We start from the raw sequence: 15,102 nt of genomic DNA, 5'->3' as shown, positions 1-15,102 counted from the left end.
CCCCCTTAGGATCTCTTGTAGGGCTGGTTTAGTGGTGACAAATTCCTTCAGTTTTTGTTTGTTTGGGAAGACCTTTATCTCTCCTTCTATTCTAAATGACAGACTTGCTGGATAAAGGATTCTCGGCTGCATATTTTTTCTGTCTAGCACACTGAAAATCTCGTGCCAATTCTTTCTGGCCAAGCAGCAGGCTTTTAAAATATGGGTGACATGCAGCGTCCCTGATGGATAAGGAAGAAGGAGTAAATGATGTCTCCGAGGCATTCCAGACACCTATAATGACTCAATGTAAAAAGGCAGGCATAAAGATACAAAGTTGATTTCTTCAATCTAGAAAATCTTAGGCAATTAAGAAATTGCTTAATTGCAAATAAAAAGAAAAGAAAAAGAATGTTATCCATAAAGATGGAGAGAGAAAGGTATGAGTGAAAAATGATTATATAAAAATTAAAAGCCTGACTTTCATTGACACGATTATTATCATTTCACCTGCAATAGTAACAATTACTGAAAGTGTATTTTATGCTAACTGGTCCATACAGGCTCATTTGTTTAAGCTTCAAACAAGCCTGTGGCTACATATTATAGTGATTCTCTGCTTTACAGGTAGGGAATGGAGAGCCCCTCGGATCATGACTGAGTCAGGATTCCCACCAAGGCAATCTGGTTCCATAGTCTGCAACCCTATCTTTTATGCACACTGCTCCGAAATTCCAAAATACATAACAGGAACAAACTGGGAGCAATAAATAAGGCACACAATTTTAAGTGAATACTGAACTCTAAGTAATCCAAGGGACTGCTAAAAACATATCAGAATCTTATGCACTATAAAAGGAAGTAAATGACTTAGACTGTTAATATGCGGAATTGAGGAATGGAAGGTCAAGATGAAAGGGACAATATACTAATTAGAAAAGCGGTCAGGCTCAGAGTAGCAGCAGCATAAAATGTTCCTGATCAAGGAACACCTTATGTCATCACTGAAGTCTAGCCCTCAGAGAGAAGCCATGGCTCTTCACCAAAGAGCCAATGCCCTCCACAATGGCCAGTATTACTTTCTTATAGCTGATGATTACTGGGTACTTTATAAGACTCTTTTATTTTATTTTTTTTTATTTAAAAAAAATTTTTTTTAACATTTTATTTATTTTTGAGACAGAGAGAGAGCATGAACAGGGGAGGGTCAGAGAAAGAGGGAGACACAGAATCCGAACCAGGCTCCAGGCTCTGAGCTATCAGCATAGAGCCCGACGCGGGGCTCGAACCCACGGACCATGAGATCATGACCTGAGCCGAAGTCGGACGCTCAACCGACTGAGCCACCCAGGCGCCCCTATAAGACTCTTTCATATACATTATTATGTTTAGTCCCCTTAATTTTTTTATCTAGTGTATGACTATTTCCATTTTACATATTTAAACATAGAGCTCACTTGAAAGTAGAAATCAGGAATTTAAAAACATGGCTTACAGACTCAAACATATCCCATCACTCAGTATCTCTAACTTCCTCATTGCCTATACATTTCTGCCCATGTCATGTTTTTGCGTTTGCTTCCAGTGGGGAATAAGATCTGGGTTTCTATACTTGATGAGAGAGATATCATTTTCTTCCTCTCTCATTTTTCTTTCTAACACATAGATTTTAAACTGATATTTCATCCTGAGGTCAGAAGTCTTCTCATAGATACCTCTTCTTGGTATGTAGAGGTCTCTGCCTCTCTCAACAGATACATCTTTTGGATAGTGTAAAGAGATGCATGTTGCCTTCCCAGACAGGGTTTCACAAGATATCAGCACTATTGAGGTAGGCCATCATGTATAAATATTTTTGTTTTTATATGTGCAGTTTCAGAAATATGATCTGAAGGGACCATGCTCCAGGACTACTGCCCGTCGTTTCCATTGACATAGTAAGTATTGATTAACCATGCTGTCATGTGTGGATTGACAATGGGAGGGGAATTCTCCAATGGGCAGAATGCTTCTTTCCATTAATAGAAATTCCAGTGGGTTCTTTTCATTAACCTTAAAAACACTGACTTTTTCTGTGCTTTCTCCTACTGTTTATAAGAGCCAAAGGGATCATCCGGGAGGTTGAAGAAGGAACATAGAGAACTGAGCCCAATTTAGAGATGTTTTATCCAGTAAAACTAGATAAGTCTGTGTCTCCAGGGAAGAGCAGTCTTCGATGCTACTTGGAGTAGCAGAGATGGGCATTTAGTAGCTGTATCTCTTGATCGATTTTATGCCAACATTGAAGTAATTTTATTAACCCCCATCCCCATTGGCTCCTTAAAATCCAACATCTTCTAATAGGGAATTTATAGAATGTCTGGTAGATTACAGCTTTCATTGTGTTAGTGTCCTTATGATAATGTCTTTTTTTTTTTTTAATTTTTTTCAACGTTTATTTATTTTTGGGACAGAGAGAAACAGAGCATGAACGGGGGAGGGGCAGAGAGAGAGGGAGACACAGAATCGGAAACAGGCTCCAGGCTCTGAGCCATCAGCCCAGAGCCTGACGCGGGGCTCAAACTCACGGACCGCGAGATCGTGACCTGGCTGAAGTCGGACGCTTAACGGACTGCGCCACCCAGGCGCCCCGATAATGTCTTTTTAAAACTACACAATACCCTCTCTTGATGGAGACATGGAAAACATTCAGTTCCCATCAGATATACTCAGTGAACCCACTATAGATCAGTTTTAAATATGATGCTAAAATACTCTACCAGATTCCCTTATTCTGGAACTATACCTATTTGCAAGCATGACTCCATATTTTTGTTTATCATCGAAGACCAAAAGGTACTGGTCATGAATGGGAGGAGAGACATGAGTTGGCAGATCCTACAAGGCAGAGGAAATCTCAGGTTTCCAACCTCCAATAACCTTTATGTGTCTCACCCCAGGTTGTATCTCTGGCACCTGCCTCGGTCAAAGTCCCTGGACTCCAGACATAGGAAAATGTTCAACAGCAGTCAATTCATCCCCAAATATTTCCTGCTGACTGGCCTCCCTGGTCTGGAGGCCCTGCACCCTTGGTTTTTCTTCCTATTCTGCTCCATATACCTGGTGGCCCTTATGGGCAATAGCCCAATCCTGGCAGTGATCAGGAAAAACACCATTCTGCACCAGCCGATGTACCTTTTCCTAGCTATGCTGGCCTTTGCAGAGCTTGGTGTCTCTGCTTCTACACAGCCCACTCTGTTGGGCATCTTCCTTTTTGGTGCCAATGAGATCTGCTTTGAAGCCTGCCTGTTGCAGATGTTCTCCATACATTCATTTTTCATCACGGAGTCAGGAGTTCTGCTGGCCGTGTCGGTGGACCGCTTTCTGGCCATCTACAACCCACTGAGGTACACCGCCATCCTGACAGGGCCCCTTACTGCTGGTACTGGTGCTGCACTTGGATTGAAGAGTGTGATGCTCATGTCCCCACTGCCCTTCCTCCTGAAGCGTGTGCCCTTCTGTGGCCACAACGTCCTCTCCCTCTCCTACTGCCTTCACTTAGATCTAATCCAGCTGCCCTGTGGGGATACACGTCCCAACAGCATCCTGGGGCTCTGCATTATTTCCACTTTTGGGCTGGACTCACTGCTCATCATCCTCTCTTATGTGTTGATCCTCTACACTGTGCTGGGCATTACCTCTGGGGAGGCGGAAGGCCCTCAACACATGTGTTTCACATATGTGTGCGGTGCTTGTGTACTACGTGCCCATGATCAGCGTGGCTCTGGTGCACCGCTTCAGGAAGCACGCTGCACCTGCTGTCCATCTACTTTGGCCAACGTCTATCTCCTGGTTCCTCCTGTGCTCAACCCCATCATCTACAGTGTTAAGACAAAGCAGATTCGCCAGGCACTAATCCAACTCATTCTTCAAAGGAAATACAGGAGGTGGGGCCGATGAGATGGTTACCTGCCAGCCAGTCACTTTCATCACCAAAGGTGGTCCAGTGAAGCACAGAGTGCTCCTCACCTTATCAAAGTTAGAAAGCTTGATAAGGCTGCATGTTGATGAATTTGAGAACCCACGTTTCATATACAAGATATCATAATGTAAATCAGTATTGTATAGTATTTTGTCAGCTCTTTTGGTTGTGTCAACATAAAATGTACCTACTCTTGGGGTGCCTGGGTGGCTCAGTCAGTTAAGTAACCGACTTTGGCTCAGGTCATAATCTCACGGTTCACGGGTTTGAGCCCTGCCTTGGGCTCTGTGCTGACAGCTCAGAGCCTGGCGCCTGTTTCAGTTTCTGTGTCTCCCTCTATCTCCCTGCCCCTCCCCCCACTCATGCTCTATCTCTCTCAAAAATAAACATTAAAAAACATTTTTTTTTAAATGTACCTACTCTTAACCCAGAAATTCCAATTCTTAGCACGGCCCTAGTTTTATGCTCTGATGCTTTTTTATGAACACAGAGATGTGAATGAGAATTTTCATTTCAGCAATGTTTGAGAGAAAATAATAAAAGAAAAATGAACTGGCTGTCAATGGGGAAATAGTTAAATGAGTTAGGAGTGGAGTATTCTATGGTTTAGAAAAATGACCCAGGGGACACCTGGGTGGCTCATTTGATTCAGCATCTGACTTTGGCTCAGGTCATGATCTCATATTCATGGGTTCGAGCCATACATCAGGCTCTGTGCTGACAAGTCAGAGTTTGTGTCTCCCTCTCCTCTGCTTATGCTCTGTCTCTCTCTGTCTCTCAAAAAAATAAAATAAAATGTAAAAATAAAATTTAAAACAAGATCCAGGTTGATAGGTACTCACAAGGCTTAAGCAAGAGATACTAACACACACACACACACACACACACACATTTGATAATGCTTTTTATAAAACAATTTAATCATATAAAAATATCACTTAGTGTTTAAATATATGCTAAATTGATAACAGTAATAGCTTCTTTTGGAGGGGTCTGTGATGGTGAAGAGAAGAACAAAAAGAATTCTTCCTTCATCTATATTGTTTTTAAAAATTAAGAATAATACATTCATGGGACACCTAGGTGGCTCAATTGGTTAAGTGTCTGACTTAGACTCAGGTCATGATTTCATGGTTCATGGTTTTGAGCCACTCTTCAGGCTCTGTGCTGACAGTTGAAAGCCTGGGCCCCATTTCAGATTCTGTGACTCCCTCTCTCTCTGCTCTTCCCCTGCTCTCTCTCTGTCTCTCTCTCTCTCAAAAGTAAACAAACATTAAAAAAAAGAATAATACGTTCAACACTTCATTACAAAAATGTACATAACTATGTATATATACATATATTTAAGTGTATATTTAAGTGTATATATTTAAGTGTATATGTATATATACATATATTTAATTGTAACCTGTTCAAACCTTGGGGCAATTAGACACAAACTAGGTACTAAGAACAAAATCCTACAATTGAGAATAATCCCAGAAGCAACAGTTTCATAAATCAGGAGTCTGTACAGTTCTTGAGGAATACTGACTTAATTGACTTTGGGGAATAACACTAATTCCCTCTGATAAAACCTCACTGGAAGAATCTATTGTACGTGGGCATGTCTCTCTCCCCCTCACAAGACGACTTGTCCCCCATATGAGAATCCCATCATGAATTCTAACTGCACATTTCCTTCTTGTTGTTTGTCTCATACAGCACATCACAACTGTAACCAAGTAGTTATCTTTGTACTATTGAATTTTTTTGATGTCTGGTACATTTTAAGTTCGGTAAGGCAGGACAGTGTCTTTTCATTCACACCATACACTACGCACTGTGGTCCCTCTAGTGCCTGGAACATACTAGCTCCTCAATAAATGTTTGCTAAATGAACAAATTAATTATTGCATGAATGAATGAATGAATGAATGAATGAATGAATACAGGTCTACATACATTTCCTTGACCTTTATATTAATATCACCCCTTTTTTTCTATGTGCAAAAACCTCATTTGATGACACTGTATACGCATTAGTCTTTCTCTCTCCTCTGTTTCTGTATTGACTACAATTTTTCTCCCTCTCTTACTTTTTCAGAATCTCTTTCTGAAGTCAGAAGAATATGCTCCTCAAATATTAAGCCCTTTAACTTCTCAGTAAAACTTTTCTGGTCTTAATGCAAAATTTACTCTTAGTCCCAGTATGTGTACTTAAGTTAAACATTCCTAGTAACATCTGGGAGACTTTGGGGGAAATGCACATGTTTTAATCTTTATCATGTATAGAGAATCTATGGAATATTACTCAGTGATCCAAAAATATGAAATCTTGCCATTCACAATGATGTGGATGGAGCTACAGTGTATTATGCTAAGCCAGGCAGAGAAAGACAAACACCATGAGATTTCACTCATATGTGGAATTGAAGAAACAAAATAGATGAACATTTAGGAAGGGGAAATAAAAGAGAGAGGGAAACAAACCATAAAAGTCTCTTTACAATGGAGACTAAACTGAGGGTTGATGGAGGAATGTGGGTGGGTGGGGATGGGCTAAATGGGTGACGGGCATTAAGGAGGGCACTTGTTTGGATGAACACTGGGTGTTATATGTAAGTGATGAATCACTGAATTCTACTCCTGAAACCATTGATATACTATATGTTAACTAACTAAAATTTTTAAAAAATAAATAAATAAAAAGAAAATCTATGGTGATATTTCAGATATGGTATATGAGATAAGAGTACATTTGAAAGGAAATTTGAAAATAGAAAGGGGATTGTGAGGGTGTTATCAAAGTTATATCTTGCAATATATTTCCCAAATCGACACAACTCTCTAAAGTAGGTTGTTCACAACATACAAGGGATGATGGGTCATGAAAAGAGATTTGAATTCAAGTATATATGTATCTATGGTTTAAAATTCCTCATCCTTACATTTTTTTATGTTTATTTATTTTTGATAGAGAGTGAGAGACAGAACGTGAGCAGGGGAGGGGCAGAGAGAGACAGGAAGACACAGAATCTAAAGCAGGTTCCAGCCTCCAAGCTGTCAGCACAGAGCCTGACGCGGGGTTCAAACCCATGAGCCGTGAGATCATGACCTGAGCTGAAGTTGGACGCCTAATGGACTGAGCCACCCAGGCGCCCCTAAAATTCCTCATCCTTGAACACCTTAGTAATCTGCCTCAAAATGTAATGAAGACTAATTCAGGTTTGAATATGGGTTCCTTTTTTCTTATAGGTTTTATAAAAACTATTTTTACAAGCTTCCATGCATATAGGTTCTTCTTCTCATAAGAATATCTCTGTGCTGCTCATAATTGTACTTTTTTTCCCCTTTCTAAATATATCCATTCTGCCTAGTCATCATTCTCTCTCTTCCATCTCTCCCTGCAATAGTGTTGCCCCCTGGGGGACGGAATCTGATGACCACTCACACTGTGGCTTTTTTCTCAGTCTCAGACACCCTGGAATCCAGGTTCGGATTTCATGGTGTTAATGTGTTCCTCCCTGCCCAGAATAGGGAGATTCACAGAAGACTAGGAGTAAAAATTGTGTATCCCTTTCCTTTCCACAACCTACAATCTTCCTGTATCACCTTCTACACTGAAGATGTTCTGATTAGTGGCTCATAACTCAATGATAATTGTATGCCTCTTATTCGTCTCAAGTATCCAGTCATATACCTGCCTTGCAAAATATTCTTACCCCAATGAATGCACAGAGATCTCACCTGAGCCATTTGTCGAGGTACTGGAAGAGAGCACTCCAGATCTAGAGACTCTTCTGTTTGTTGTACACTGTAAACCTCTTCACCTCATTTGCACCAAACGTGCCCTGTTTAAATTCAAGTTCATGATCCTGAACATTTTGCCACTCACTGAGATCAAGATATTTTCCCAACCTACTATATTACTTTAAGCTTTCCATATTCCTGAAATTGCTTCAGACCTTTTACATGTTTGTATTCAACTTTTATTTAAAAATTAATACTCGGGGCACCTGAGTGGCTCAAGTTGGTGTCTGACTTTTGGTTTCAGCTCAGGTCATGATCTCATGGTTCGAGGATTTGAGCACCAAGTGTGCTCTGAGCTGATGGTGTGGAGCCTGCTTGGGATTCTCTCTCTCACCCTCTCTCTGCCCCTCCTCTGCTCGTGCTCTCTCTCCCTCAAAATAAACTTAAAAATTAGCACTCATATTGGATATTAAGGATTGGGGAAAATTAGTTGCTAACTGTGACGGAAGCTTTTTCTACATGCTATTCACATTTTCTCTTCCTGGAAAGTAAAAGATAAACTGTCGTGCGAAGATATTTAGGTTATTAAAGAAAGAACATTTTGTGTTTTGTAAGGGTACACAAAACAAGAGAAATGCCTTCTTGTAACACTGATCAGACTCACTATTAAAATTTGCTCAAATTTAACTATTAGAAAGAGTCTAGGATTTGTTTTTGTCTTTGAATCAGGACTGGTTTTAGAAGTGGTCATGGGTGAAGATGTGGAATTGAGCTTTTCTGTTCATCATCCAAGAAGCCAGGGTTCCAAAAAAGCATTGCATATTCTTTTTCTCACTGCAAGACATATCCATAAAACTATTCAGACTGAAACCAGGTGCATTTACTCTGTTACAAAGAGGTAATTATCAGGATGCATTATGTGTCTGCTGAGAATTGAGGGGGACTGCCACTTAAGCTATGCTTAATGTATAATTTAAATTTTTAGTAAATGGAAATTTGTGTTTACCAGGAGTCCTAGAAAACATTTAAATGGTTGCTTTTGTCCTGTTTCTTTATTGTCTGCTTAATTTTCCAGTAAACAGAATTGTGAAATTGTTTTATCTCTAACCCTCTACTTATAAATGTTGTGTTTTTCCCCAGTAGGTACAAGCAGACCTACACCCTTCACATTTTAGCAACAAACAGGAGAGTTTGGCCCACACCTGAACATCTGCTTTTTTTTTAAATTTATTTTTAAAATTTATTTATTTTGAGAGAGAGATAGAGAGCACGCAAGAAGGGGGGGGGCAGAGAGAGAAGGAGCGAGAGAATCCCCAAGCAGGCTCTGCCTGACACAGACCTGACCCCAGGCAGAGTGAGATCATGACCTGAGCCAAAACCAAGACTTAGATGCTTAGCCAACTGAACCACGCAGGTGCCCCAAACACCTGCTTTAAAGAAGATGGGAATGAGCTGTTCTCATCCCTTGAATAATTCTGCTGATGCAGAGGTGGTGGACGGTGCTCACATCTATATGATAACTTTATTGTTTTATTGACCTAGGTTGGAAAGACAAGTTCCTCTGCTTCTGAGAACAAACTTAAATTTGTGGGCATTTAAGGCATATTTTAGGTCAGAAGAAACACTCATGGAAAATGTCAGCAACTTGTCAAAATAAGTTTCAGGTGTTTTAAGAACTTGAGGGAAATGTATACTAATACTGAGTTCTAGTATATAGTAAGAAAACTTCAGTTCTTCATGTGCAGAAAGAGTCTACTAAACCTGAAACAAATATCACACAGCTAGACATTAACATTGCGGGCTGTTTTTTTTTTTTTTTTAATTTGTTTCTGTTTAGGTTTGTTGCCTGCTTGCTTTGATCTATCACACATCAAGCCTACTGGTCCAACCTTATGGAAGGCCGGATTTCCCTTTTTAAGATAAATGAGGTCTCTCGCTGTTGTTCCGTTGATGGCATTTTCATTTTCGTCAGAAATAAAACTATAGAAAGATTAAAAAAAAAAAAACAAGAAAAATGAAAAGCATTTTCCCTAAAAGCAGCTTATATTTGATAATAGATGATAGATACGTAGATAGATGGATTATAGATAGATGACAGATAGATAGATAGATAGATAGATAGATAGGTAATTTTGGCTAACCCAGAAAGAGAATACATGAATGATCATCTTAAAATGTATAAAACATGTATAAAATTGAATTCTACACACACAGCACAAATTCACTTGTAATAGAGTAAAATGTATGTAGTGTGTGTTTACCTCTGTGGAGTATTAGGATTTTGCTAGTTTCAATTTATTACGGGAAAACTTTATAGGAAATGTGGAGTTCCAAAAGTATACGATGTCTGATACTCCAATATTCTTAGCCTTATTTGAAATATAAGTTATATAATTCCTGTTTTTTTTGATAGCAGAAAATTACAGTCTCCATTTTTTATTTTTTATTTATTTTTTTTAAGTATTTATTTATTTTTTTTTATTAATATATGAAATTTATTGTCAAATTGGTTTCCATACAACACCCAGTGCTCATCCCAAAAGTTGCCCTCCTCAATACCCCTCACCCACCCTCTCCTCCCTCCCACCCCCCATCAACCCTTAGTTTGTTCTCAGTTCTCAACAGTCTCTTATGCTTTGGCTCTCTCCCACTCTAACCTCTTTTTTTTTTTTTTTCCTTCCCCTCCCCCATGGGTTCCTGTTAAGTTTCTCAGGATCCACATAAGAGTGAAACCATATGGTATCTGTCTTTCTCTGTATGGCTTATTTCACTTAGCATCACACTCTCCAGTGCCCACTCTCACCGCTGTTGTTTAACATAGTGTTGGAAGTTCTAGCATCAGCAATCAGACAACAAAAGGAAATCAAAGGCATCAAAATTGGCAAAGATGAAGTCAAGCTTTCGCTTTTTGCAGATGACATGATATTATACATGGAAAATCCGATAGACTCCACCAAAAGTCTGCTAGAACTGATACATGAATTCAGCAAAGTTGCAGGATACAAAATCAATGTACAGAAATCAGTTGCATTCTCATACACTAACAATGAAGCAACAGAAAGACAAGTAAAGAAACTGATCCCATTCACAATTGCACCAAGAAGCATAAAATACCTAGGAATAAATCTAACCAAAGATGTAAAGGATCTGTATGCTGAAAACTATAGAAAGCTTATGAAGGCAATTGAAGAAGATTTAAAGAAATGGAAAGACATTCCCTGCTCATGGATTGGCGGAATAAATATTGTCAAAATGTCAATACTACCCAAAGCTATCTACACATTCAATGCAATCCCAATCAAAATTGCACCAGCATTCTTCTCGAAACAGTCTCCATTTTTTAAAACATAATTCCATTTCGGGATGCCTGGGTGGCTCAGTCCAACTTCAGCTCAGGTCATGATCTCAAGGTTCATGGGTTCGAGCCCCGTGTCTGGCTTTGTGCTGACAGCTCAGATCCTGAAGCCTGCTTCAAATTCTGTGTCTCCCTCTCTCTCTGCCCTCCCTCCCTTCCCGGCACTCTGTCTCTCTTTCTCTCTCTCAAAAATAAATAAACATTAAAAACATTTTTAATTTAAAAAAAAAAACATAATTCCATCACAATGCCTCACCTAAAATATACTCACCTCAGCAAGAGTTTTATATAAAAATTGCTGCAAAAACTGAAAAAAAAATTTGTGGACAAATATTTCTCATGGAAACGTTGCAAATATTTCCTATTCCATTAGTGGCAAGAATATGAAATGTGTCTTTCTGAGAAAGGTGTGAGATGTCCTTAGTACAACTTACTTGAGAAAAATAGTAAATAAATACAAACTCTAATTTTCATATATTGCTGAGAGAGAGGGGATCCTTAAAGGTATAATGAGTGTTAAGGGTGCTGGATTTCTAAAGGGAAGTTTGACCAAAGTTCTCCTAGAACCCAATATCAATTTTTTTGTTTATTTATTCATTTTTGAGAGAGAGAACCAAGCAAGGGCAGAGAGAGAGAGAGAGAGAGAAAGAGAGAGAGGGAGAATCCCAAGCAGTCTCCACACCGTCAGCACAGAGCCCTACTCAGGGGCTGAGCTGTGAACTGAGATCATGACCTGAGCTGAAACCGAGTCAGGCACTTAACCGACTGAGCCACCCAGGCGCCACTCTCAATCTCAATGTATAATGGAAAACGACAGTCTCCTTTATACATAATTTTTGCTAAATGTTTGAAACAGGCATTAACATCTGGGGGAAAATATACCGACATCCGAAGTTCAACTCAGTGTCCACAGGTGTCATGCAGTGAACTTCTATCTCAACTTCTCTTCTTCAGTTCCAATGTGTTTAATTCAATTCTGCTTTGTCTGGTCACCCCACGGCCGTCTCCTGAATCTCTAATAGCCTGTTTTCTGATCTCCCCAAATCCCTCAGTTTCTTGTTAGACACTAGATTTATTTGACTTTAGTAAGGCCATGTCTCACTCAGTCCCTCCATCTTCTCCAAGTCTCTCAGTTCACTGCCGGCTTCATATATATCTGCATCTAATCTACCCACGTATCAGTGCATTTCCACACTAGTTACACAAAACTCTTCTCTCTTGTTAAACCAGCAACACAAAAAGTATATTTTACGAACAACTTTTAAAAGTCCTATAAGGGGCGCCTGGGTGGCGCAGTCGGTTAAGTGTCCGACTTCAGCCAGGTCACGATCTCGCGGTCCGGGAGTTCGAGCCCGGCGTCAGGCTCTGGGCGAATGGCTCGGAGCCTGGAGTCTGTTTCCGATTCTGTGTCTCCCTCTCTCTCTGCCCCTCCCCCATTCATGCTCTGTCTCTCTCTGTCCCAAAAATAAAAAATAAATAAATAAATAAATAAATAAAACGTTAAAAAAAAAAGTCCTATAAAAATGGGTCATGGTGGATTTTCAAGCCAAATCTTTTTTTTCCTTGTTGGTCAGAAAATTAGCCAATGAACCAGCCATCTACAAATAAATAACCAAAACTCATTATTTCAGCAATTTTAAATCCTCTTTACAACTGGGTCAGGAAATGCCCACTCTCTGCCAGCTCTCTCCAGTCCTCGCAGGCTGGTAAGCCTTATTCACCCCCCTTTTCTGATCAATCTCTTGTTGCCCTGCCCCCAACCCAACCTGAAACCTTTCTCACAAGAGCTTAACCCCCTGGATTCCGTCATCTCCTTTTATTAAACACTGCTGATGTTTTATGGCTACCATCAACTCTGTGCCCTGCTCCTTACTTGTTATCTGCATGTTTATAAAAGTTATAGCTGATGATCATAGTAGATTGATATATTATTTCTCCAGGATACAATTGTCCTATAAAGTGTTATAAAAATAATTGTTACAGTTATTATAAAAATAGCTAACCCTTTTATAAGGGTGCACTTTTTATCAGCCAGACATTTCTGTACACAAATTACATATATCAATTATTTTATTCGTGCAGTAGATGTTTATTATTATTATTATGTTCATTTAAAATAGGTACTGACTCTATGACACAGCTTGTTTCCCTTAAGGGTCCCTGGACACTGAGAAAGGGTGACAAAATTACCTGGGCACTTGCTCCTCAGGGAACCAAGTCCCTCTCCATCAGGAAAGATAACTATTAATAGATACTTGAGGATGATCTGAATTTCAATGATCCCTTCTGAAGATTCCTGAGAGAGGAGGCAGAAAGCATGGGCATGCCGACAGTCATTGGTTGCTAAAGGCTCACATTCAATACTCAGAGCCACTCTGAGGTGAGTATTAACATTTCTATTTTTAAAAATAAAGAAAAGAGCTTCATGAAGCTTCAGTAGGTAAAGTTGCCCTGTGCATAGAATTCACCTCCATTTCTGTCCACTCCCAAGGATGTAGTATTTACTGTACCATATTCTCCTCTCTCTGCTGACTTATTGTGTCCTATTACAATGGATTTGGAGTAAAAAAAAAAAAACTCTTTCCTCCTCAAACCTGAAATATTCTTGTCACATGAATCTGAAACTGAGAGGTATCATTGCCTTTTTAAGATAATTTTGAAAGAGATCCAAGCCTTGCTTGGCTGGGGAGACTTTGGAGGTCGAGGACAAAAAGAATGCAAAGAAGCAAAAGGGATAAAGACAGACATACAGACAGACAGAATGGAAAGAGAAGACTGAAGATAACAGGAGATTAAAGAACCTGTTTGCAGGTGTTCCTCGAGATTTGTGCCTTCTTATATCAGGTCACCAGGGTGGCATCAACTAGAAATAGGGAGCCATGGGACCAAGGGCACAGTGAGGCCACAGGCATGATAAACAGCTGCTCAACCCTGAGGCAGACCAACTTTGGTCCTTTGAGAAGGTAAGAAAGACACGTTGGGCTTTGGGAGGAGAAGGGAGAACATCTGTTCCCCACAGATAGTGGGGAACAGAAGTGTCCTCCAAGTCCCTTAGCCGTGGGGAGTTCTGCCAAGTGTGATCATGTCTTGAGGTCAATGACTTGTCTCTGAATGTCCCTATCTGAAGTTTCAGCTTAGAATTCTGCAGTTTCTCCTAAGCTAATACTTGCTGAGACACCCACATCAGACCACGGCAGGTGCACAGGGATCCTGTGTGCAGATAGGCTATGGGCTTTTCTTGTTTCATTTTTCCCTTTCATATTTTCATGAAAGTACAATTTATGAAAACAAGCAATGATTTTAACATCCTAGGCACATCCACAGTTTCCTTCTCTCTGTGTTTTCTCTTAGTCCTAGTTAAAGTACAGTCCTGTGCACCTGCCACCACAGTCATGGTTTCCCACATCACATCCCCTCAACCCTTCCAGTTAGCGCAGGAAAATTCTAATTCTTCAGGTCTCAGCTGAAACATCACTTCCTAAGAAAAGCTTTTCCTTGATTTTTATAATAAGTTAGATTTTTCCCTTTAGGTCCCTCCCACTGTATCCTGAACTCCTCCCCCCCCCCAATCTTTCTTTCTTTTTCTTTTTTCGTAGCACTTAACATAATTGTAACTAGATTAGAGAGGGCGCTTTGGGTATGTGATGACTGAGCCTGCATATATGTGGGAGAGGATGAGTTCTTTGACCCGTGGTTTAAAGGTGCAGAGATTTTCAGAGTACCAGGACTCTGTGTCTCCAGGATCCTGTGTGGCGCTCAGCATGAAGGAGAGCTGGTTGCTTATACGTGTGTATCCTCTCTGCAGTCTGCTGAGGAGTGGAAGGGGTAAGCTAAATAGTAGTTTCTAACAACAATTGGGAAGGCTTTTTCTTTGTTAATAACAATGGAATTGGTACAATTGGGAATGAAGATAAAACCTGGAACCAAGATAGAGACGATAGAGTGCGTCCAGAAAGGGCTCTTTAAAATGGAAGACTTAGTTGCATTATGTGTGGAGACTCAAGCCTATAAAGGCTGAATGCCATAATTCTTCCATTTATTCTGTTTTTTGATTCAGAAGAGCTGCTTTGCCATT

General features: G+C 40.0%; 1 pseudogene; it reads left to right on the top strand.

Annotated features, from left to right (window-relative positions):
* The first annotated feature begins 2,973 nt into the window (after positions 1 to 2,973).
* Positions 2,974 to 3,918, top strand: LOC121021167 (olfactory receptor 51I2-like; annotated as a pseudogene).
* The last annotated feature ends 11,184 nt before the right edge of the window (positions 3,919 to 15,102 follow it).

The sequence above is a fragment of the Herpailurus yagouaroundi genome, unplaced genomic scaffold (genome assembly GCF_014898765.1).
Source record: "Herpailurus yagouaroundi ecotype Mexico unplaced genomic scaffold, PumYag 255, whole genome shotgun sequence".
Lineage (NCBI taxonomy): Eukaryota > Metazoa > Chordata > Mammalia > Carnivora > Felidae > Herpailurus > Herpailurus yagouaroundi.
This window is presented reverse-complemented; position numbering and strand designations above follow the sequence as displayed.